General features: G+C 39.8%; 1 protein-coding gene across 1 annotated transcript in view; it reads right to left on the bottom strand.

The window, feature by feature from the left end:
• The window catches only part of Cdkl5 (cyclin dependent kinase like 5), a 166,983-nt gene extending 162,148 nt beyond the window's left edge, over positions 1-4,835 (bottom strand). Inside the window, exon 1 of the mRNA XM_047535091.1 lies at positions 4,776-4,835. The gene's annotated coding sequence lies outside the window, so the exon portion shown is untranslated. The remainder of the gene's footprint in view (positions 1-4,775) is intronic.
• Positions 4,836-25,505: the final 20,670 nt, after the last annotated feature.

The raw sequence follows: 25,505 nt of genomic DNA, 5'->3' as shown, positions 1-25,505 counted from the left end.
GGGCGGGGTAGTATTGAGGATTAAACTCAGAGCCTTGGACATGCTTCACAAGTGTTCTACCACTAAGCTACACCCCAGCCCTGAAAATTCTACTTTCAAATAGAAGATCTTTCATCAAAATCCAACCTCCATGTATTAAGAAACAACAATAATATATCTCTGTAGACTTCACCTTCATATTTTGTTTTACTGAAGTCATTATAATTACAGGAGAGATGCCCACCTGCACATTGTATTGGCTGCCATTTTACTTCAAGAGTACATCTAACCCACCAAACTGAATTCAAGAACTGACTTCATAGCCTTTATTAGTGTAGCAAATTTAATCAAAGTCAGTCAAAATTAATAACGGAACATGCAGAAACATGAAATATCAAATGGTTAATTAGAAAGTTACCTCATTTGTAGCATAAATGATTATGTACAACCTTCATTTATGAAGAAACAGAACTAATCACTTGTGTTACAAAAGTCTGCACACCTAGTTGTCCTAACCAGCAGTTCTGATAGATCTGAGTCCAGCTTCGCAAGTCACTAAAGGTCAGGCAGTCAGTGTAGACCATCAAATCCAGAAACCATATTTATACCTTTAATACCTCTCCAGTATGATGAACTCAAAACATGCTTGGGCAATCAGATTCCTAAAGAGAAGCAGAAAGCATGGTTTTGAAGAGCATGACTTCAAGTTAGACTGGTTTGGATAACAATTTTGCCACTTTTGCTGACTAGCTGGCTAATCTGTGCAAATTGTTTCTCTGAGCCCATTTGACATGTATGTGGGAAATACAAGAAACACCTACTTCATAGAGATGCTTTGAGAACAAACATTCATACACTCATGCGAATAAATAATTTACCACAGTACCTGATATTGAGTAAAGCTCAAAAAATGTAATAAGAATTATAGAGAAGACTATCCAAAAAAAGACCACACCCAAACTTGACTCTGATTAGAACTATCTCAAACACAAATGTTTCTAAGAGCTTAATTCAAAGTGTTGACAATTTCAAAGACTGGAATGGGACACATCCTTTTAACCTAATAAATAATTTTCTGTTAATTTCCAAACCTGAAATGTTTAAATGTTATCCACCTTTTCAGGTAGAAGGTCCTGACCCTCAGCTTTCACATCCTCCAACAGAACTGCCCCCAAGTTCATATCTCAGTAAGAAGAAATGTACAAACTTGAATGAGAAATGAGGCCAGATCTTGGAGCAATTCAGACATCCAAGCACTGCTCTATATAGAGGAAACATTCTTAAAACTCTAAAAAATTAAGATTCAAACACTAAAATCATCACTAACAAAAAATTTCTAATACTGAGCTTATAAGACTGAAAGCAGAATGGAAAAGCCCCAGAACAGAAAGTTTAGAATCTTCCCCTAATCCCATGCTGGGGAATCAAATCCAGGGTCATGTGCTCCACCACCGAATTACATCCCCAGTCCTAAATGTAGTCTTTTGATTGCATTATTTTCATAAGATAAAATATGTGATTCAATTGACCATCATCAAATGATAAAGAACTTTTGGGATTCTAGCTCTTCCTCTAAGAAATTTGATGTTAAATAATTTGATGTTACCAAAAATAAAAACTTTAAAATCTAAAATTACCTAATTCTGAATAAACAGTCTTTTCTACTCAGAAAGCCTCTGAATACTTCAAATTTTGCTATTTTTGTATCAAAGTTATATAAAAGATTTCCCTCACATTTTGGATCCATGCATGTGGATTCATTTATTTGTAAATGCCTCATGTTATTTGACATCAATTTAATGTATGAAAAAGTCATATCCAGCCAGGTGCGGGGGTGCTCGCCTATTATCCCAGGGGCTCAGGGGCTGAGACAGCCTCAGCAAAAGTGAGGCACTAAGCAACTCAGTGAGACCCTGTTTCTAAATAAAATACAAAATAGGGCTGGGAGCTTGGCTCAGTGGTTGAGTGCCCCTGAATTCAATCCCTGGTACCCCCCCCCCAAAAAAAAGAAATATAAAGTACGATATTAGCACACCTCCTAATACCTAGAAATAAAAAAGATAACTACAAAGTTGTCAAAACGGAAGGGGGGGAAAAAGGCAAAAATTTTAATAAGACATCCTGAAGAAAATTTATTTTCCCTGTCACTTTTTTTTTCCCTGTCACTTCTTTACAAACTTGCTACAACCAATTTCTCAGATATAGATGAATTTTCCATTACGAAGTAAATTGAAATGTAAATCATAATGAAAGGAACTATCTGCAAGAGAAGTCACTGTCATTCCCAACAATGCAACTATTGTTGAGATTCTCTCATAGATTCTGGATGACTGGTGAAACAGGGCTAGAGGATAAAAAGCTACTTAAGGAATTTCTCCACCTCTGTATTTTGGTTTATAAGGTAAGACTACTGTACCTTCAAAACAGAAATACCATGTAAAATCTGGTTCTCATTAAATGAAGCTGCCTAAACCCCATGCAGCATATTTGGAACAGAATACATCTGATTAGTACAATACAACATTCTATTACTTATCTACATGAGATGGCCCTGCAATTTCTTTCAATGGAAACCTTTCCTTTTAAAACCCCAGGGAACACATTAGATGCCACACTCTAATTTAAATAACTCCAAGAGCATTACAATGAAAACAATGGCAGGTTTAGTTAGGGAACTTGCATAAATAAAAAAAATTCAAGAAAAAGGAGTAAAAAATCCCTACCACAAGCCCCTAAATCATGAATAAATTTTAAGACTGAGCAGGGGAGAAAGTAATGTTCTCTGGAGAAAAAAAAAAAGCTATTTATTTTTTTTTAATATATCGAATTTTGTTTTTTAAAAGAATTGGGCTTAGGAAATATGCTAAATAAACAATATTAGGAGACCAAATTGTTTTTATATATACATATACATCAAATTAACCACTGCACTGATTGTTAAAAAAAAGGATTTGATACCCTTTTATACTTGGAGACACCCCTCCCCAACTACTCTGAAATGGAAGATTATTTAACACTCTTGGAAGGGTTAACTTTATTTAGTGTCTCTTTTGGAGTTCTATTACTTAATACAGTCAACCAGAATTTTTTTCCCCCTAATTAGGTTTCCTTGTACTTGTGAAATGCTCAGCATACACAGTGCTGGCAGCTTTAGTTCTACAGCTTCTCTCTTCTAGCTCCTTCCCCCCTCACCCCCTCTCACCCCCCTTAAAAAAAAAAAAAAAAAAAAAAGATTTCCTTCCCAAATGTTCTCTTCTCTGCATTTGTCAACAGAAACACCCACTGGTGGTGTCAAACTGGTAATACTGCTGCAGGCTTCCTTACTCCGGTTCCAGTGTCAATGCCAAAAATGCTCAACCCCAAAATAGTACTTTTAATAAAGAAATTAAAAGGCTTGCTAGATACTTAAATATCATATTCTCGAAAAGAGGCACACCTTTTAAAAACGTATTACTAAGGAACCCAAATTCGGTTGTTAAATATACTACCCCCATCCAACACTAAACGCACAAGGACAAGTAAATATAGACTCCAAACATTTTATGAATAAAATTTTTTAAAACACTTAAAGGAATTAAAAACAATTTACATCTAAATGTTATTCATGTGTAATTCCGAATAGTCCCAGTAAAGATGTCTTTTTTGTAACCCTACAGCAAGAAAGGAACAAGCTGGAAACGTTCCAGCAGATGTTACCTAAAATGATAATCCTATGTTCCATACATATTTATGTCTCCTGTTTCAGTCAAGTGCCCTCAAATTAATTTGTGTAAATCTTTTACATTAACTACATAACCATTGCGTTCAAAAAACCTAATTTAGATGGAAAGAAATTATTCTGTGTCAAAAATACTTTCTAAAATGAGCTTAAATTTCAGCCAATTAACATAAATTGTTAACTGAATACTGATCTGTAACTACTTAAATATCGCAGCATCCGTCTAATCTCTCTATAGAGATACTAAGGTCAGGCTTTTCTTATTCAGGCATCTGTGCTGTAACAAGTGAAGCGAAAAACAAAACCCTCAAGGAAGATCTGCCTTTACACTGAAATATGTTCAGGTTATTTTTTACCCCAACGTGGGCACAGAACGTTGTCAATGCGAGAAGGACCTGTTCGTTCTGAGACGGTTCCAAACCCCAGGATTCAATTTCTATGAGGGTCCAAAGGGTATGAAGGTCTGAGAAAGGGCCAATTACTGCTTTTCCCCCCATCAGGCCAGTCATGAACTTCATAGCAACGCCTGAAACTTGTTCGGGGAAGGTTGCTTGAGCCGCGGGTCTGGCAGCAGGTCGGTCGCCCACCCTCGCGGGCAGCCAAGGTCAGAAGGGCCGGGGCCGCAACTCGCAGCCCCCGGCGGGTCCCGGGCTCCCTCGGAACTTGGGTAGGGGACTCTAGCTCGCAGGCCCCAGCTCAGCGCCGGCAGAAAGGGGCTTCCCTCAACGCAAGCCCCGGGGAGCTCGCGCCGCGGGGGCGGCGGGGCGGGGACGCTGCAGACCCGCAGCCGAGGGGAGTCCCGCGGGGCGGTCTCGACCCGCCGCCCCTCTTTCACACCTCCCCATACCTCAAACATAAACCAAGTCCCTCCAGGAAAGCCCTTCCAGGAGCTCGAAGAGAAGCCACTCCAGGTTGGGACACCCTCGCCGCGTCGCCCCATTCTGGAGGGACTGGTGCCGCCGCCCCTTCTTTTGCCTGCCCGAGGGGACCGGGTGGGTCCCTTCTCGAGGGAGAAGCTGGGTGGACACAGGGTCAGTGCGATGGTAAGAAGAACTGGCGGGCCGGCGCGATTACTCACCCCGCCGAGTCCCCCACCTCCAGCCGGGGACCCCACAGCTTCTGAAGCCGCCGTCGACGCTTTACCTTCCCCAGCGGCAGGGACAACTAATCGAAACCTCCGGCCCCGCCCTCTGGAGAAGAGAACGCGCAGCCTAATTTGCTAACTGCCCCGCCCCGGCCTGCCCACTCGAACCTATAGAGGAGCTCCTCATGTCCCGCCTGGTCCCGCCTCAGCCCCGCCCACTTCTGGTAGAAGCCAATGCGGAGAGAACGCTCGTCCTCGGGCTCGGGCTCGAGCGCCCCTCCCGCGCCGCTCGTTCTCGAACCCCCGAAGTCCAAGAAAGCTGGTTCCTTGTACTAGCCGGCCTGCGCGCGCACGCGCGCGTCGCGCCTCCTCGCGCACCAGGTTTGGTTGCCCCGCCAGGCCCTAGCAACCTGGGCTGGGAGGCTGGGAGGGGCGGGGCCCGAGCTGCGAGCTGTCGCGGGGGGAGGGGCGGGGGGGGAGATCGTGACTGTGAAAGGGGTGGCTGCGGGGGTGGAGTGGGGGGGCTAGGAGGCCCCGGAATCCGCTTGTCACTGCGGAAAAAAAGGGGGAATCCTGCCTGCAGCGCAGCTATCCTGGCTTGCCTCCCAAGGGACCCGTGCAGCATGGGGAGGGGGAGGAGACAGGGAAGAGGGGATGAGCACATTTAGGGCGAGAGCCGTGGCACTGCTTTGGAAATAAAGGATGGAAAATGGTTTATCTCTGTCGTTGGTTAAAATATCGAAGTATATTGCTGCTGCTGCCTGTTGCAGCTGATCGTACACACACACACACACACACTCACACACTCACACACTCACACACTCACACACTCACACGTACGCTCATCCAGCAGCCTGCGATCCCTTGGGCGACTAGGAGCAAAGAACTAGCAGCCTAAGGATTTCTTACACAGCAGCTGGGCACATGCAAACGGCTGCTGCAGTAGCAGCAGCAGCAACCCACAGCTCTACTTCGGTCCGATGCTCTTCACACATGATTCCCAACTGGCGAGGAAGCAATGAAGTCATCGCTCCGCCAGTAGAAATGTAAAGATCTTAATACCCACCATGGATCAGTTTTCCAATGAGGATGAAGAGGTGGTGAAATGGACGGAGATATATTTTCAATGCCACTTTTCGAAAATAAAGGAAAAAATTTAAACATATTGCAGACAAATCTATGTAAGCTATATAATGATTACCACTTTAAAAGGCAAAGAAGAAAAAAAGGATGTTTTCTGATTTTTAGGAAAGGCTCAGAGAAGAGGAATTGTATGAGGTTCGAGCAACCACCAAATTAGAAATATCCAGTGTTATAATAGGAAATAGATATCTTGGATAAAATCCATTAAATCTATTCCTGTCTTGAATCTGGTAAGAATATGTAGCAATATGAAGGACTTGACCATTCAATGCCATACCAATAAGGTTTTCTTTTTCATAACATGATGAATATTGATGAGGAAATGAAGGTACCTGCTTCCTCTTCAGCTTTTCAGAAAGAATATTAGAAAAATTTACAGGTAGGAGCAATGAATTAGCAGTGAGGGAAAATGGAGTCAGAGGCAACAGCAGAGGGCTTTCTGCCTCCTCCCGCTGCAAAGTAACAGTGCTGTGACCTCAAACTTCACCCATGTGGAGCCAGAATTCCAGGGACAATCATTCCATTTTCACCCTGTCAGTGCCTTTGCACTAGAAATTTCAGCAGCATTACCTTTGGGTCAAATGAAGAATGGTTTATCAATATAGATTCAGAACGGAATAAGAAAAAACCAATAACCAAATATCCATTGACATCAATCAATGTAGTTTTAAGTAGTAATATTAGATGTTTTATAGTGTGCTATCCCTTATGTACAAGTATAACCTGCCACCTAGGGACATTTCCTTTTATCTGGTTTTGAGTAGTGGTGAAGAGTTTCTTAGAGACACATCCAGTTCCATTAATTCCTCTTTTGGGCAAAAACTAGGCATTCTGGAAGGTTAGTAAGAGTTTAAAAAATGTCATGCTACCATTTAACTGAGCTCTTTTCTTATGTGGAAAGAACACTAATCCTTACCACTAAATGAATGCTTCTATTTATAAGAATTCTACACACATTTAGGGCTGCCAGATAAAATACAGAACACCTTGTTAAATTTGAACTTCAGATAAACAATAAGTTTTCATATAAGCATATATTTTATCCTGGCTACATGTGGGATAAAGCTGGAAAACTAAATAAGTCTTTTAATCTTTGTTGAAGAAGCATTTATGAAATGCCCTTTTGGGCTTAGACCTCCTAATACAACCAGAATTATAAGAGAAAAACTTAAGAACCAAATCAATGTGTAAATTTTTAGTGTTTGTTGAAAGTGTAGTGTTTTAAAAAATTATTTGCTGTTATCTGAAATTCAAATTTAACTAGGCATCCTCTGTTTTTATTTGATAAATCTGACAAACTGATAATGTTACACACATTATCTCAAATTCTCACAATTCTCTGCAACATTCTCCCCATTTTCCAGATGAAGAACCAGCTTCAGAGCCTCCTCAGCATGTATTTGTTCCTTCTTCCTTCTAATAGGACCCTGCTATATTCTGGTATCAAGTCCCTTTATACTTCCAGGAGCTGAATTCTAATTGGAATTAGAATTAATTCCAATTAATTAGTTAATCGATGTGTGGCATTATTAGACTGAAAGAAAGAACTTACCATACTATGGTATGAGAGAAAGATTTTTCCTTGTCTGTTCTGCTGGATGAACAAAGAAGCAAGTACCCTAGTTGCCACTGGCAGCCATTTTGTGACTAAGAGGAAAACCAGAGTTAGATTAAAGCCTATACACTAAGTAAGGCAGAGTTGAAAAATAGAAAGAAAGAAGGAAAAAAAAACCCTGGGTTCTTGATGATACTGCTGATTTGCCTAATTAAATATATTCTGCCTTTCCCATATGTTTTAGACAGTTTGAGTCAGAGTTTCTATTAGATGCCACAAAAGCATCCTGGTACAGATGTCAGAACCCATGAGTACTACTCATTATGCCTCTCAATAATAAATAAACAAGTGGCAATCAAGATGTAAGACATTTTTATCCTGGATATATGTGGGACAAGTCTAGAAGACTAAATAAGCCTTCCATTCATTGATTGTCAAAAAGTATTTATGAAATGCCCATCTGGGCCTAAACCTCATAATGCAATCAGGATCTGGGAGAAAAAGCTTAAAAAACAAATCAATGTGTAAATCTGTAGTGTTTGCAGGAAGAGGTGAGCAATTAGTAATGCCTTGGCCCTGATCATAACTTAAAGCAGACTGTCAGATCTTACATGTTTTCATTTAAAGTTTGTACCATTTTTGGAAAATGTCATTTTAAAAATTCCAGTCCAGTGTCTCATTTTAAACTTTTAAAGCCTTTATCCCTATCCTCCAGACACTAAGTTTAACCATGAACAGGTGGAAAGTACAGAAATGTTGGTCTCAGCACTTAAATTGATTTTCTTTTGTACCTTGAAAAAATCTTAAATTGCAGTCATATCTTTTTTTTTAAATCCCAAGACATTGTTTCTCTGAACAAATGAGCTACATCTCTGAGCAGTACAATGACTACCACAACCATAGACAATGAAAATTGGCAAGAGATCAAACCCTAATATCTCTTAGGAGTTTGGTCACAGGAAATAAATTAAAACACTTTCATCTGTTCTATGATAAAAATTTTTTTAAAAAGGGAGGGAGGAGGAGAAAGGAAATAAGGAAGGAAAATGTCAGCCTTAAAAGACTTAGGAAGGCTGGGGTTGTGGCTCAGTGGCAGAGTGCTTGCCTACCATGAGTTCGAATCTCAGCACCATATATAAAACAAATAAAATAAAGGTCCATCTACAACAAAAAAAAATTGGGATTAAAAAAAAACAAAAAAAAAAAACAAGAAAGAAAACCACACCAGCATAGAATGCCATATGAAAGTGGTTTGTTGCTGTGGCAGTACAGCTTTGTAGCTAAAACCATGGACTTGTGAGCCAGATTGCCAGGATTCAAATGCTAGCTCTGGCTATATCCTTGGATAAATTGCTCAACTTCTCTATGCCTCACTTTCTTCCTCTGTAAAATGGGGATTATGTCATAATAGTGTTTACTTCATACGTTTAAGTGAGTGGCTGTGAAGTGCCTAGAAAAGAACCTAGCCCATAGTGAGGACTTTATAAGGATTAGCTATTACTGAACAGACTCAATTCCATGGAATATAAACTTGAAGCAGTTTTTTTTTTCTTCAATCACTACTTTGAAACATATTTTTTTATCTTATTTTTTGGGGGTGGGGTTCTTTTTTTTTTTGTCTTTTTTGGAACTGGGGGTCGAACCCAGGGCTTTGCGAATGCAAGGCAGATGCTTTGCCACTGAGTTACATCCCAGCCCTGAAACATATTTTTATGTTTAACATATTTTGTCTCTCAAGTTCCTTTATTTCTTGGATAATTTTTTCTGACTTTTAGGTCTTTTTCAGCTATTAAAAAATCAAACCAGTTTAAAACTCAAATGCTGTGTTTGATTCAAATCCTCTTTTCCCCTTCCCACCATCACTACCTGCCAGGTTTTTTGCTCAAGTTACCTGAAGTGACCAAAGAATGTGATGGGCCCTTTTACTTCTACTCCAGTTTCTTGAAAGGTGTGTTCAGTTCTCTTACCAAGCAGAGGAGTCAGAGGGGAGAAGGAGCCATGAGCCCCTGGCTTTAAAACTTATGAAAGCCCCTTTGAAAGTGGACTACACTTTGTGACTCCCTTCTATCAATAAAATATGGCAGTGATGGTTATGGGTTTTCCTGACCTGAGACTAGGTCATACATGGTGTTGCGGCTTTCTTCTTGCTCACTCTGTTGAATCACTCAGTAAGGGGGAAACCAGCAATATGTTGTGAGTACACTCTCAAGATGTCCTATAGAGAGATCCATGCAGTAAGGAACTGAAGCCTCCTACCGACAGCCATGTGAGCACACCATCTTGGAAGCAGAGCCTCCAGCCTCATTTGAGCCTTTCATGACTGCAGCCCCAGCTGACATTCTGATTGCAATCTCATGAGAGACCCTGAGCCCAAAACACCCAGCTAACCCACTCCTGAATTCTTGACCCACAGAAACTATGAATTAACACATATTTGTCATTTGATACCACTAATTTTTGAGGTAATTTCTTAGGCAGCAATGATAACTAACACAAGTGATTCTTACCTCCATTTTATAGGTGAGGTTTTAGTAACCTGCCCTAATAGGCAGTGAATCCAGGACCTAGGTGATTGATTCCAGTAGCCTAACTCTTAACCATTAAGTTATATCCCCTTTCCTAACACTAAAACAAAACAAAACAAACAAAAACAAACAAACAAACAACAACCAAAAAAAACAAAAAACAAAAACGAAAGAATACACTCTCAGCAATACAAACCACTATGGGATGCTACTATGTGCCAGGAACTTTCCTTACATTGCCTCATTTACTTCCACAACATTTTTCAAGGAAGACCTCTTTCTGCCTTTCAAAGCTATCAAAGTTATAAATGTGACACTTGTGAAGGTATATGCATGAGGTATCGCTATTGTCCATTTCATTTTTGTCCTCTGCTTACTTAACCTAAGTGCAAGGTGACTTGATAAACCTCTTACTAATATCCCTCCCTCAAAGGGTTTTAAAAATTTTAAATGACCCCAAATGATGCCTTCCCCTGACTATATGCAAATAGACTAAGATAAAATATACAATATATTACTTTATCTCGAGATTTTAATTAAAAATGGAAAAATGTTTTTAAAACACAGCACTTAATTTGTATAGGAAACAAATGAGTTCATAGAATGTAAGTACTAAAAAGTAATAAAATGGCTGTATCTTTCATTTTCTAGGTTTAATATTAAACCTGATTCAATGCAATTTTACAGGCGTTTTATAAGGCATCTTGGAATTCTGGGAAAGTTATATAAAAATACACAGTGGAAAACATACTGATCTTGCTTCTTAAATCCATAAAATAATTCTTGCTCTTTCAAAGTTTTCTAATAATTAATAATTACCATATAATTATCATAACTTAATCTCCAATGTGTACTCCTAGTTGATATCTACACAAAGTATAGGAAAGAAGAGATTGGGGTATAGAACGATCATTACTGTCATGGGGCTGCAGGTGTAACTCAGTAATAGAGTGTATGCACGCTTGGCATGTGCAAGGCCCTGGGTTCAATTACCACCATCAAAAAAAAAAGTTATTGCTGTTAGAAGAATGGGGAAAAAAATCTTAAAATGAGTCTCAATTATCTAGTTTTGTCACTTCTATTGATCAATACTAACACTTTGCCTTAAAACTAAGGATTGTGTCTTACTCATTTTTGTTTTCCCAATGCCTAACATGGGACATGACAATCAATAATCATTTGCTGAATTAGCTAATTAACTGATCAGTGAGTTTCTGCATAATTTCAAGCTGCTTTGACACACAGTAGAGGGAAATTAAGAATCCAGACGATTACCTGAAGAATATACATTAAAAAGGAAGAAAGAAAGATTCATATGGAGTGACCAGATAAATTGAAGCTGCCCCATTTGGAGGAGATACGTTGGAATAAAGAGTCATGGGAGTTGTGAAGTGAACTTAATCTACCTATACAATTGTCTAAAGTGTGATGATTAATTTTATTTGTCAACTTGACTGGACTAAGGGATGCCCAGATAGCTGGTAAAACACAAGATGTGGATGTGTCTGTGAGGGTATTTCCAGAAGAAATTAGCATTTGAATTAGTAGTCTGAGTAGAGAATGTCTGCTCTCACCAATGTGGACAGTTACTATCCTTTCTGTTAGGATAGAACAAAAACACAGAGGAAGGGTGAATTCACTCCCTCTCTCCTTGAATTGGGACATTCATCTTCTCTTGCCCTCAGACATTGGATCTGAGGCCTTTGAACTCCCAGACTTACACCAATGGACCATGATTGAAAGACATTACCAGCCTTTCTGGTTCTCCAGCTTGCCAACATATCTCAGGCATATCTCAGGAATTCCCAACCTCCAGAATTGTATAAGCCAATTCCCAGAATACATTTCCTCTGACATATCTATCTATAGTTATGTTTCTCTGGAGAGCCCTGGTTAATACAGTCAAGTCTTGATTTCGCTTTCTCTAAGAGACAGTCTTGACCAATTTTAGAGATAAAAACCCAATGTGGCTTTCAAAATGGAAATGAAAAAAATTTAAGGAAATGAAAAGGTATGATGCCTATTTTATTCATTAACCAGCCTCTTTACTATCAAAGGACACAACTATTCCTTTTCAGTTCAAAACATAAAAGTTTCTATTACATTCTGAAGTCAAGGCAAAGATATGGCCTGAAACACATTAAATAAGGATATATACCACAGAGCATAATCTTTGAAGAGTTTATTTCCCCAACAATGTCTGCACTAAATTCTCATAGATTTCATATGTAATAAGAAAATATTGAGTCTACCTGATTTCATATATTTGTCAAATATAAGTTTTAGCCAGGCATTGTGGCACACATCTGTAATCCTTGTGACTCGGGAAGCTGAGGCAGGAGGACAGCGAGTTCAAGGTCAGCCTCAGCAGCTTAGTGAGATCCTCAGAAATTTAGTGAGACCCTGTCTCCAAATAAAAAATGAAAAAAGACTAGGAATGTAGCTCAGTGGTAAAGTGCTCTTGAGTTCAAACCCCAGTAATAACAACAACAACAAAAAAATGTGTTGGGGGATGGATGGGACATAACTGTAGTAGAGCACCCCCAGGTTCAATCCTCAGTACTGCAAAAAATTTTTAAAAATGTATTTTTTACAAGATAGATTGAAATAGGAAAAAAAACCCACATTTCAAAGCAGAACTCAAAATATACTACTTCATGTTTTGATGACTTCAAATTACTTTGAAATGTATTAAAAAATAAGATGGAGGGGCTGGGGTTGTGGCTCAGTGGTAAAGCACTTGCCTAGCATGTGTGAGGCACTGGGTTTGATTCTCAGCACCACATAGAAATAAATAAAATAAAGGTCCATTGACAACTACAAAAATATTTTAAAAAATAAAATGGATTAATGGATAGGGGGATGGATGGTTGATAGATAAGTGATGGAGCAAGTAGAGTAAAATGTCAATTCTATAATCTGGGAAGTGGGTATGTGTATATTTGGTGCATAGTTCTTTCAACTTTTAGTATTTTGAAAGTTTTGATAATTTGCCATGATAATCCCAAAATAGAGATTTTTTATTATTCCACATGTTTGTAAGATTTTACTCTGAATCCACCTAATCTATCCATCTATCACCTGTACTATAGAATCTTCCAAAACTTAACTTAAATGTGCCTCTGGGTAATGTGTGTATATATAGATTTTTTCCTCATTTTATTATATTTAGAGCTATGCTTATGTGTATGTTATTCTCTTCTCCAAACCAGATAAAAGTCAGAATTATGTGGAAGGATAAATCTAGAAAGACATAATCCCTTTCCAGAATGATGCTCAACTGGTAACTTTATTGCACTGTAAGACAACATAAGTTATTTTAAAGAATGTTAGCTTTAAGACTGGGCTGTAACTCAGTGATCCCTGGCATTGCATAAATAAAAAAATGTATGTTAGCTTCTGAAATGTTATAACTACCAAGTTTAGAGTAGGTAGTTGGGAAAAATTATCATAAAGACAAATAGAAAAAATATTTAAAATGAGGAACATGAGGAAGGATTATAAATAATCCCTATAGCAGACTACTTACCCCCAAAGGGCTAGAACAATACTTTTTATCCCACATGTCCTTCTTACAATATGTCTTTAACACCACCCCCCATTAAGAGCTGAGTTTCTATGTACCCTTCTCTTGAATCTAGGTGGGCTTGTGATGATGGTGAGTGACATTGTATGACTTCCAAGGCTAGGTTACAAAAGATAGCATAGCTTCCACTTGGTTCTCTCTCTCTCTCTCTCTCTCTCTTTTTAATTTTTAGCTGTAGGTGGACACAATACCTTTATTTTATTTTTATGTGGTGCTGAGGATCAAACCCAGGGCCTGACACGTGCTAGGCAAGTGCTCTACCACTGAGCCACAACCCCAGCCCCCTCCACTTGGTTCTGTTGGGGTGCTCATTGTTTTTACCCATCAATTTGTTGTGGGTAGCTCCTAAACTACCCTATGGAGAGGAATTAAGAGCCAGTCCCAATTTACCAGGCATGTGAGTGAGCCAATTTGTGAAGTATAACCTCCAGGCATAGTCAAGCAACCCTAACTGATGCTGACTGCAATAGAGATAACCAGTCTGTACAAATTTCAGGTTTGTGACCAAAGTAAATAATTGGAAGCCACTACATTTTAGGGGTAGTTTGCTATGCAGCAATAGATAACTGATAAAATGCCTATGACAAAAAACCATGAGAATCTGTACATACTAGCTTCCAAAATCAAGACAACAACTGTATTACCATTCCAGTAGGAGACAGAGATTTTAAAACCAATTGACAGCTATCAATAATCCAACTGTTTCAACCCCAAAACAAGTTCCATCAGTTTCTTGCATATGAAACCTTTTTCTTCACAAGAATTGCTAGCAAATGGCCAGGTTGGCTTGAGTTCATCCATCCAACAAAGATTAATGAGTACCTATTATATAGAAAACACTGTACTTATCCCAGTAGAGATACACAAAGGGAGCAGCCAATTATCATAAGCTATATTTTCCTGATTATTTCTCCTCCAAACTGCTCATAAACGTAGACATAATCAAAAAGTAATCATGAAAGATGAAGGAAAGAAAAGCCTGTTACTTTACTGATTTACAAATAGGGCAATCAATCAGCTTGTGAAAACATTGCATAGACTAACCAAATAAAAACAAAACTTGTTTATTTTCTCATTAATTAACTAGACTAGTGTAAAATATGTAACTTCAAGACTTTGTGTAGAGGAGATCTCAATGTTTCTTGTTGTCTACTTACTGGCTTCCAAGCAAAAAAAGTATCTAACTAAACAAACCAATTAAATGATTGCAATATCTCAGACTCCTTTGGAAATTCTATATATAATTAATGCATTTATATTAGGAATGGGTCTAGGAAAGATCTAGGCAATTTTTTCATTTTAGTGGCCCCAGCCTCTCTTTTTGCTCCATTCCTAGCCTCCATATCACCCCAGATTTGGTATCCCCAGTGATCTCCTACCCTCTCCCTTTCAAAAGTAACTGAGAAAAACACTTGATGAATTCATTGAAGTCAGCCTATAATGTTAATGTGTTATATGTAATCTTTCCTGGAAGCTGGCATTTTAACAATGACATAACCACTTGATCAAGAATACCAAAAAAACCCTCTAGTTATAAAAATACAATATTCAGTGAGACTACCAACATTATTTATAGTAGTCAAAAAGTGCAAACAACTCAAATCTTTATCAACTGATGAATGAATAAGCAAAATGTGGTATATCCCTACAATGAAATATTATTTGGCAATACAAAAAAATGAAATCCCTTTTGTTTTTTTGGTCCTGGGGATGGAACCCAAGGTCTTACACGTGCTGGGCAAGTGCTCTACCACTGAGCTATATCCTCACCCCAGAAATAAAATCCTGATGCATCCTATAACATGGATCAAACATGACAACATTGTACAAAATGAAAGAAGCCAGACACAAAAGAGAAAATGCTATATGATTCCATTTATATGAAATTTCCAGAATAGGCAAATCCATAGAGACAGAGAGTAGATTGGTGGTTGCCTGGGGCTGGGGGGAAATGAAGAGTAATCCAGTTGAGGAATTATCAGTGCAGATGAGAGTAATAATGTAAGCAAGTATGCGTTTACTTTTTACTCAATTAATATTTATCATCCATTGTTATTTTAAATGTCATGGTAGACACCCTGGTGCACCACCTTGAGCCCCCTTGTTATGGTTTGAATGTAAGGTGTCCCTCAAAAGCTCAGGAGACAATGTAGCAATGTGCAGAGGCAAAATTATTAGATTATGAGAACTGTAACCTAATCAGTGGATATATTCATTTGAGGGATTAATTTTAAAGAACTACTGTGCTGGGTGGTAACTATAGGCAGGTAGGGTGAGGTCTCTGGGGGTATGCCCTTGGAGATTATATGTTGTCCCCGTGGCTCCTCCCTCTTTCTCTCTGCTCTCAGGCCTCCATGAGCTGAGTAGCTTTCCTCTGCAACACCCTTCAACCATGATGTTCTGCCTTATCTCAGGCCCAGAATAATGGAGTCAACCAACCATGGACTGAACTTCTGAAACCATTAGCCATAATAAACTTTTCCTCCTCTAAGTCATATTTGTCAGGTGTTGTCGCCCGTGGCAACAATTGTGCAGGTGTTTATCGGAGGTGGACTGAAAATAAACTACTTTTCCTATATTCACTAATTTATAGAGGAAAAGAGACTTTGAGAAGAAGAGATGCTTTGCTTAGAGGTTAGAGGAAGAGAAACTTTGCTTGTCAGGAAGAGAGACTTTGCTTAGAGGAAGAGAAACTTTGCTTAGAGGAAGTTTTAGAGAAATACAGACTTGCTATGCTTATCAGAGATCTATTTCTTCTTATAGTTCTGTTGCTTCTTTCTAAAAGGTGCGTCCTGCATCCTGTGAACTAAAGGTGCTGTCTACCTAAGGTGCTTTAATGATGCGTCCTGTGTACTGTGATCTGTGATCTGCAACCTAAATGTGTGTTCTCAGTTCTCCGCTCTGCAATCTGCCTTCTGCCTGCCTGCCGCTTTCTACTGCTTGCCGCTGCTGCTGCTCGCTGCTTCTGCTTACTGCTGCTTCTCCTTACTGCTGCTTCTGCTTAATGCTGCTTCTTCTCTCTGCTAGCTGCTGCTCCTTGCCTTCTGCCTACTGCCCGCTTATATCCCCTCCAGGAGGCGGAGGGCGGGGCCACACTAGTTGAGATCAGGCGAGGAGCCAGCTGCCCTATCACTGCAAAGGTTAAAGCGAGCAGGCACGAGCAGGAGCACTCAGGAACACCTGTGCACGCGTTGTGTGCATGGACTTAATTGAATATGGCCAATGATAAATCACCTGGGTGTGCTTATGTTAATCAATCTCCTCACCGCCCATGTGAGCAAAACAACCTCTGGCAAGCTGCCAGGTGCCATCCCAGCGCCGTCTGCCATCCACATGGCATAGCCCCCAATAGTCAGGTAGTTGGGTCACGGCAATGAAAAACTGACAGACCCCTTCCATGAAGGGCTTATTACCCCAGCAGTTGAGAGCACTTTCAGGAGATGCCTCAGCTACAGAGAGCCATGTAGCCCAGGTGGCCTGCGTTTGATGAACAACAGGGGCAAGATGATGAAGGTCTGGCCATCTTGGTCCAACCCAGGCCAAAGCTCTAGAACTTCTCAGAGGCTACGGTCAGGCCTGCATGGCAGTTGCCCACTCCTACTTCCTGTGCTTCCTTCCACAGGGGTTGACCCCAAGACTACCTCCTAATAAATATTCTGTGTCAGGCTGGAGAGATAGCTCAGTCGGTAGAGTGCTTGCCTTGTAAGCACAAGGCCCTGGGTTTGATCCCCAGCACCAAAAAAAAAAAAAAAAATTCTGTGTCCATCTCAGAGTCTGCCTCCCGAAGAATTCAGACTGTAACAAATCTCAATTCTTATTTTATTTTTTTAGTATAAATTAATCTCATTCAATAAAGAAAAGGGATTATTATAGGAGAAAATGAGGAATGAAGGATGAATGACAGGGTGTGTTTTAATTTAGCTAGATATCAATGCAGATAGCTATGTTTTCCACTAACTCACTTGGTAATTCTGACTAAGGCCCTATCTATAGTCACTACTCTCACAGGAATCTGCAAATGGAAAAGTCTTCCTAACCTGCACCTTCATTGGAAAAATTTAATCTTGGACTGATACTTTGGGACTTTTGGTTCTTCATATCACCATCCTCATTAGAGACACGTTGATCACAGTGATAAGCCTGTTTCTCAACTGTCTGCATTCCCAGTGACCCCTGGCTTTATTCAACTTGTCACTAGAAGGGACTCTTTTTTTTGGGGGGGGGTGCTTGGGATCGAACCCAGGGCCTTGTGCTTATAAGGCAAGCACTCTACCGACTGAGCTATCTCCCCAGCCCCCCACTAGAAGGGACTCTTTTTTGTTTTTTGGTACTGGGGATCGAACTCAGGGCCTTGTGCTTGCAAGGCAAGCACTCTACCAGCTGAGCTATCTCCCCAGCCCCACTAGAAGGGACTCTTAATGTTCATAAGGTCAAACACAGGGAAAGCCAGAGTCCCACCATTCTTCTAAAATACACTTAATTTTAACAAGTTAAATGCTCACTTCTGAAACAGGAATAGAAAGAATAAACAGTCCAGGATGGATCAAGGAAGAAAGTTGTTGGAGGCATTCATGGGCTGTGGTAGGAAAGGAAATAGGTAGGCCATCTCTGGTGCAGTTGGAGAAACAAGAAGTGGTTGGTGAGCATCCCAGGCCCCATAAGATACCCCATCACAACTCCCATCATCCTTCAGGGCCCCAAGCCTACTCTCAGCCCATTCCTGACAATTTACCATACCGCACACCTCTGTGCCTGGTCACAGAAACTTCCATCTGCACCTTAGTGTTAGAGAAGTGACCCTGTTCATTAGCCTGCTGTGGGCAAGGGAAGATAGGATGGTCTAGAGAGGGAGAAATCCCAGCATTCCAACTCAACACCTTTGACACATTTTCCTGCAGGAACACTACTGTCATAAACCATGTCTGGGCTCTATGCTGCTACTGTGTTTCTGGAACAGCTGTTAAATTTGCTTTTGTAGCCCAACCTGGGCCTTTAATCAACCTCCATAACCCTGTTTCTGAGAGAAAATGCCATCAATTTAAAACTAAACTTTTGGAACGAGAACTTTTTATGAATGTAAACCTTTCTTCTCCTTCTTCCTCCTCTTCCTCCTCCTCCTCCTTATCCTCTTCCTTCTCCCCTTCCTTTTCTTCTTCTTCCTCCTCCTACTTCTCCTTTATCTCTCTGTATATATATGTACACAAACGCACACACACACATACTTGTCAGTTATTAATCAAAGATTATAATCATTTTTTAAAAATATGAGTTTCAGATAATGTGTATTAAATTCCTTCATTTATTAATTAAAGTGTGGCAAATTTCTGTAGACTGAGAACATATAATGTGGAAAGCTGCATATAGGACCATCTCTGGTGTTCTATATTATGATTTCATGTGCATACCAGCAGCTTTGCCACAGCTGTGCTGCTCACTGTGTAACCCTGGACAAATACCTTCACCTCTTTAAGTCTTTGTTTCTTTGTTGCTGTACCTTTCTTAGACTAGAGTTCAAAAAGTATCAAGCTTTGCTACCATAATGTGACTTCCATTGAAATGGATGCAAACAGGCCTACATTTACTCAATAACCAAAAGGTTTCTCTGCCTCTATTGCACATTAAATATGGTTCCGAATGTTTCTCTCAAAATGTTAAATTGGGGAAAGAATTAGTCAGAGTTAAACAATTTGAGAGAACAATGGTGCCAAATTGACACCATCTGGGAAATCCTCTGTCTATATTTCATGTTTATTCATATTTTTTTGTACTTTGTCTTATTGAAAATATCCAGTTGCAGTGGTGATACCTGAGTCATAGCAGTGTGTTAAGTATGGACAGAATCCTGACCACATACACTCTTTTCAATTCTGTGCATTTTGCTCCATTTGTAACCCACAGAAAAATCAACACTCCACCTAATCCAGTCTACATAGTAAGAGTCATATACGTAGCAGTTACTGACCGCCAGAAGTAACTACACTAGTGTCCCTGAGAGAGTGCCAAGGCAGGCCCAATTTGCAACTCCCACAATACTTTGTAGAGTCCAGTCTTATCACTTGTGATAGCTTTCTCGCCCTGTAAGTGCCAGGAAACTCTCAATCCCTCATTTTCTGATTATAATTATAAAAAACTTCTCTGCAACTAACTTTCCAGATTTTCTCCCTTTTTGACTATCCCACCTAGTTTGCTCTCCTTTCGCAAGTTATCTTACTAAACCGGTTGTGCTCCTTGTGCTTCTCTAGTCCTTTCTCTTTATTACAAAGATGGCCCCCAAATTTTTCATGGGAAAGGTGTTACGGACTGAATTTTGTTACCCCCAAAATTCATATATTAAGACTTTAATCTTTAATTTAACTATATTTGGAGATTGAACCTTTAGATGTAACTAAGATTATATGCTGGAGCTCTAATTCAATATAACGGTGTCCTTATCAGAAGAGGAAGAGACACCAGGGATTTGCATACACAGAGAAAAGGACATGTGAGGACACAGCAAGAAGGAGGCCATTTGCAAACCAGAGAGAGGGGATCTCAAAAGTAATGACACCTGCTGATATTTTGATCTTGGATTTCAGGATTCCATAACTGTGAGACAATAAATTTCTGTTGTTTAAAGTCACCTAGCCTGTGCTATTTTGTTATTGTGATCCTAGCAGACTAATACAAGGGATTAAGGACAACAAGTTGGTCTGGGCAACCTCTCCTAAAGACTGTATGTTTAGGGCTGGGATTGTGGCTCAGTGGTAGAGCGCTTGCCTAGCATGTGTGAGGCACTGGGTTCAATTCTCAGTACCACATATAAATAAATGAATAAAATAAAGGTCTATCAACATCCAAAAAAAAAAAAAAACAAAACAAAACTATGTTTATACCAACACATTGACTTTTTTTTTTTCTTTCTTTCTTTCTTTTTATTTATTTATTTATTTATTTTTTTGTGTGTGTGTGGTGCTAGGGATTGAACCCAGGTCCTTATGCATGCATGGTAAGCACTCTACCAACTGAGCTATACCCCCAGCTCCCACTCATTGTTTTTATTTAGACTGTATGTATATTTAAAATAGCTTGCATGGAAGTGAGGGCTGAAGAGATTATTTGTGGTATTCAAGTCTCCCCATCCCCAGGCTCCTCTTTCCATGACCTAATCCATGTAAACCCCATCTCATTTACTTTGAGCTATTTGCCTGTTCCTTCTGTGACTTCATTTCTCATTATTTCCTAACTCCAAAGGCTGCTGAATCCCAAAATCAAGCAAACCTTCCCCTGCACCCTTTTGCCCAGTCAGCTGGCCTCCATGATTGTACTTCATTTTACCTCTTGCTTACTCTCCATGAAAGAAATGATCACACACGAGGGCCATTTTCCTATAAGAATTGATATTTGGGTGGTTTGGTGTATGCAATGACAGCACTGTGCCCAAGTGAGAGTGGGGGATTCTCTTCTACTGTATTAATCTTCTTGGGATGCTGTAACAAGGTACCACAAACTGAGCACTTTAAACAACAAAAAATTATTGTCTTGCAGTTCTTGAGGCCATGAATCTGGGATCAAGGTGAAGTCAGCACTGGTTTCTCCAAAGCACAGTGAAAAAGAATCTGTTCTATGTCTGTCTTGAAACATCTGGTAGTTTTCTGGCTATCTGGCATTTCTTTGGCATATAGATGCATCACTCCAATCTCTGCCTTGTTCTGCCTGAGTCTGTGTCTGTGTCCAAATTTCTCGTTTGTAAAGATATCAGTCATGTTGGATTAAGGCCCACACTACCCCATTTTAACCTTATTCTAGCTAATTACATCTGCGATGACCTTATTTCCAAATGAGGTCACATTCTGAGGGACCGAGGGTTAAAACATCAACAGACGAATTTGGGGTGACACAATTCAACCTATAACCCTACCTTATGCAAAAGTATACTTGAAATTTCACGGTGTACTTTAAGCCCATCTACCTCTCCCTATTTCTTCTGAGGAATTGAAGATGAAAGGGGAAATGGCAGAAAATGGTAGAGAGGCCATACCATTTAAAACAAAAGGATTTGAAGGGACTGGGGAGCATGAGGTTGCTGATAACACTTCTAATTCCAATATTCTCTAGTTTATAAAGTATTTCTGTTTCACTGATGAAAGGAAGTGAAAAGTTCCAGAGCAGGAATTCTTACCCTGAGATCTAGAATTAATTCTCAGGGGGTTCTGCGGTTGCCCCAAATTATTGCAAAATGTGGAGTTTGGGGGCAGCCTTATGCCTTGCTTATGGATTGATCCATATTTTTCACCCAGTTTTCAAAGAGGCTACCCCTCCTAAGGCTTTCAGTCTTTGACTGTGACAGTAAAAGGCTTGTGTCTAGACAAAGAGACTGAACAATGAACTCCAGGGCCCTCTTGCAGTAAGCAGCACTACAGTAGGCTGAGGTCTCCTATGGTCACCCACGCCCATTCCTAGGAATGAGGCTTTCTGGCTCCATTTTTCCCTCCTGCTGCCTCCTGTTGTCTCTCCATGTGTGCGTGTGTATATGTGTGTGTGTGTAGCAAGAGAGAAAGAAGAAGGAAAAAGAAGAGGAGGAGGAGGAAGGGGCCACAAGGAAGATGTGCCCTTTCAGGGAATGTCCCCAGGGACCCCCCTCTTTCCTATCATGCCCCACCTGCCTACAGTTTTCACTCAGTTTGTCCATTGAAACTAAGATGAACTAATTGGGTTTCAGCTCTGACAATTCAATAATTTCACCTCTGAACACTCCTACATTAATACAGGAACTTTTGGGGGACTCCTTATATTCCAAACCATAAAAACAATATATTTTTATGTAAGCACGGAACATGCAAAGGTGTAGAGAAAACTGACAATTTGACATACCAGTGCAAGAAATCTAGTGATAGCAGTAGAGTATTGATACTCAAATGAATGGTGTTTAAAAATAAACTGCTATAGAAACATTCAGAAGAGTGAAGGAATACTAGACTAGAGATCCTGGGAAAGCTTATAGAAAGAGTTGGAATGGACTGGGGTCTTGGAGGCTGGCTAGAATTTGCATAGTGTATGTAGATGTGGGTTAGCACTCTATAGGGCAAAACTGAATCTTGCAAAGCACAGCGGACCCAGAGTTTAGGGGCTCTGGTTAGCAAAGTGTTTGGGGGTCAGCAGAAATGGCTCAGGATGGAGAACTGGTTACAGCAAGACTCTATTAAGCTCAAAACTTCTCCCCACTGCGCTTATGCTACTTGTGCCCCTGTCCACCAAGCAAAGAGCAGCCTCCAAAAGGCCCCCAAAGTTCCATGAGGAGCCTGCGTCTTTCTTTATAGAGTGTGGGCAGTCATAAAGCTTTTCTTAGCTAAGCAGTGACACGATCCAAGCTGTGATTTGAGAAGATTAGCTTTGTAACTCCACACTGATGGACTGAAGGGAAGAGAGAGCTGGAGATGGGAGAAACTGTTTGGAAACCAAAGTCATTGTTGGAAGATGTGTGAAGGTAAGGATCTGAAAGAGGATCATAGCTCCAGGAGTGAAAATAAGGGAAGAAATGAAAAACAAAAACAAAACTGTTATGGTTTGTATGGGAGGTGTCCCCACAAAAGCACACATGTGAGACAATACAAGAAGGTTCGGAGGAGAAATGATTGGGTTGTGAAAGTCTTAACCCAATCAGTGAATTAATCCCCTGATAGGGGTTAACTGAGTGGTAACTGAAGTGGTAGGGTATGGCTAGAGGAGGTGGAAATTGGGGACTTGACTTTGGGGTATATATTTGTATCTGGCAAGTGAAGACTTCTCTGCTTCCTGAAGATCATGTGACACACTCTGCCACACTTTTCCACCATGATGTTCTGCCTCATCTTGCCCCAAGGAATGCAACAGGCCTTCTACGGACTAAGACCTCTGAAATTGTGAACCCTCTAATAAACTTTTCCTCCACTACAATTGTTCTGGTTGGGTCTTTTTAGTCACAGCAGTGAAAAAAACTGACTAAAACAAAACCAAAACAAAACAAAATGGGAAATCACTGACAGAAGTTGGCAATTGTTATATCCAGAAGACTGAGGAGAAATTAAAGAGGGCTCCAAGGGTTGGGAGAAGAGTGATATCCTTAAGAACAATAAGTAGCCTTGAGAAGAGGAGGAAGCTTTGAGAAGAAGTTCATTCACATACATTTTGAGCCTACAGTGACATCTAAATGGTCAGTCTGTTAAGCAGGAGATTTGAGACTAAAGGTTTCGAAGGCAAATCAGAGCTGCTGATTTCGATTTGAATGTTACATGCTTTTGGAGATGGATGATTAAGAGAGAAAAGCTGCATCAAAGGCCTTCTCTTGGAGAATAAATAACAAGAAGGTACAAGGAATCAGGGAAAAGAAAAAGAGGTAGAATTGCATCAAGGGGGTTCTGCTGCCCAGTATAAGATGATAGTCAAGTTTCTATGGGCCTTTGGCAATTGCTTGCCCACCAAGCTAATGGACTCTAGGTTTCTCTCAGCTCTCAGCAATTGCCCCGGATCTGGAATCTTTGCCCATCTTTATTTTTCTCAGGAAACTGCCGTTTTGCCAGTTCTCTCATTTCTCATTTATCTTGAAATGACCCAAATAATTAAGTGTGTCATCTTTTGCAACCCATAGCACATTTCTTGACCCTCCATTGGTCATCAAATAATTCTGGAAAGGACATTCTGGAGTCACATGGCTAAGTTTCAATGTAGTCTCCACCAATTACTACCTGTGACTTTGAGGCAATTATTGAACCTACTATGTATAATTCAGTTTCTATGCCAGGGGCTTAGCACAATGACAAGTTGTTTATTGAGTTGAATGAGATTTTGCAACCCCCTTGACTCTACAGGTTACTTTTGTTTTGCCTCCAAATTTTCATTCTGTCTGCACCATGATGTTTTCAGCAGAAAAGCGTTTATATTGACCATGTGTTCAAGAAGTAAAGAACAATGAAGAACAGAAAGAAATGACATGGTAACTAGCAAAGGCAATGAAAGACTTTTCCAGGATAGTGAAGACCTATGTGGAGCTGAAAAATAAAGGAAAGAACTGATGTAGGTTCAAATGCTGGAAAGGAAAGGAACATTTTAGGGCTGATAGGAATTGAAAGGGGTGGGAAGGATTTAAAACATGAGTACCAAGGGAATGAGTTTTCCTTTCTTTTATTAAAATACATTATATATATATATATATGTGTGTGTGTGTGTGTGTGTGTGTGTGTGTGTGTGTATATATATATAAAACTTCTTTCAAAGCAATAAAATCTTGTTAAATAGCAATTAACAGTAATTAACTGAGAAAGCCATTATGCCAAACCTATCATTACTCAAACCGATCCTTCACTAAACCCTTGAAATTTTCATGCATGAACTGATAAAAGTATATGCATTGGTATTGTACACACATGCCTAAAAAAGGAATTAACAAATCTATTCAATTCAAAGTGAGTCAACCCAGTACTTGGACTCAAGAGAAAATTCTGAAAAGTTAAATGAGCTATTAAACTCACCTGGAATACAATTTTTTTTAATGAAAAAAAATTTTTTTTAACCAGGCATGGTGTTGCACACCTGTAATCCTAGCCATTGGGAAGCTGAGATAGGAAGATCATAAGTTCGAGACCAGCCTCAGCAACTTAACAAGACTCTGTCTCAAAATAAAAAAAATAAAAAAATAAATCACCCCTGGGTTAAACCCTTCATACCAAAAAAGTATTTTGAGCCAGGTATAGTGGCTCATGCCTATAATCCCAATGACTGGGGAGGCTGAGGAAGGAGGATTTCATGTTTGAGGCCTTGGCAACACAGAAAGACACTGCCTCAAAATAAAAGGGGGAGGGAGAGACTGGGACTGTAACTCAGTGGTAAAGTGCCCTGAGTTCAATCCTAGTACTGCAAAAAAAATTTTTTAAATAAATTTCAAAAGTATAGAAATGTTACAT

Source organism: Sciurus carolinensis, chromosome X, assembly GCF_902686445.1.
Source record: "Sciurus carolinensis chromosome X, mSciCar1.2, whole genome shotgun sequence".
NCBI lineage: Eukaryota > Metazoa > Chordata > Mammalia > Rodentia > Sciuridae > Sciurus > Sciurus carolinensis.
The sequence above is the reverse complement of the archived record's forward strand: the minus strand, read 5'-3'. Positions and strand labels throughout refer to the sequence as shown.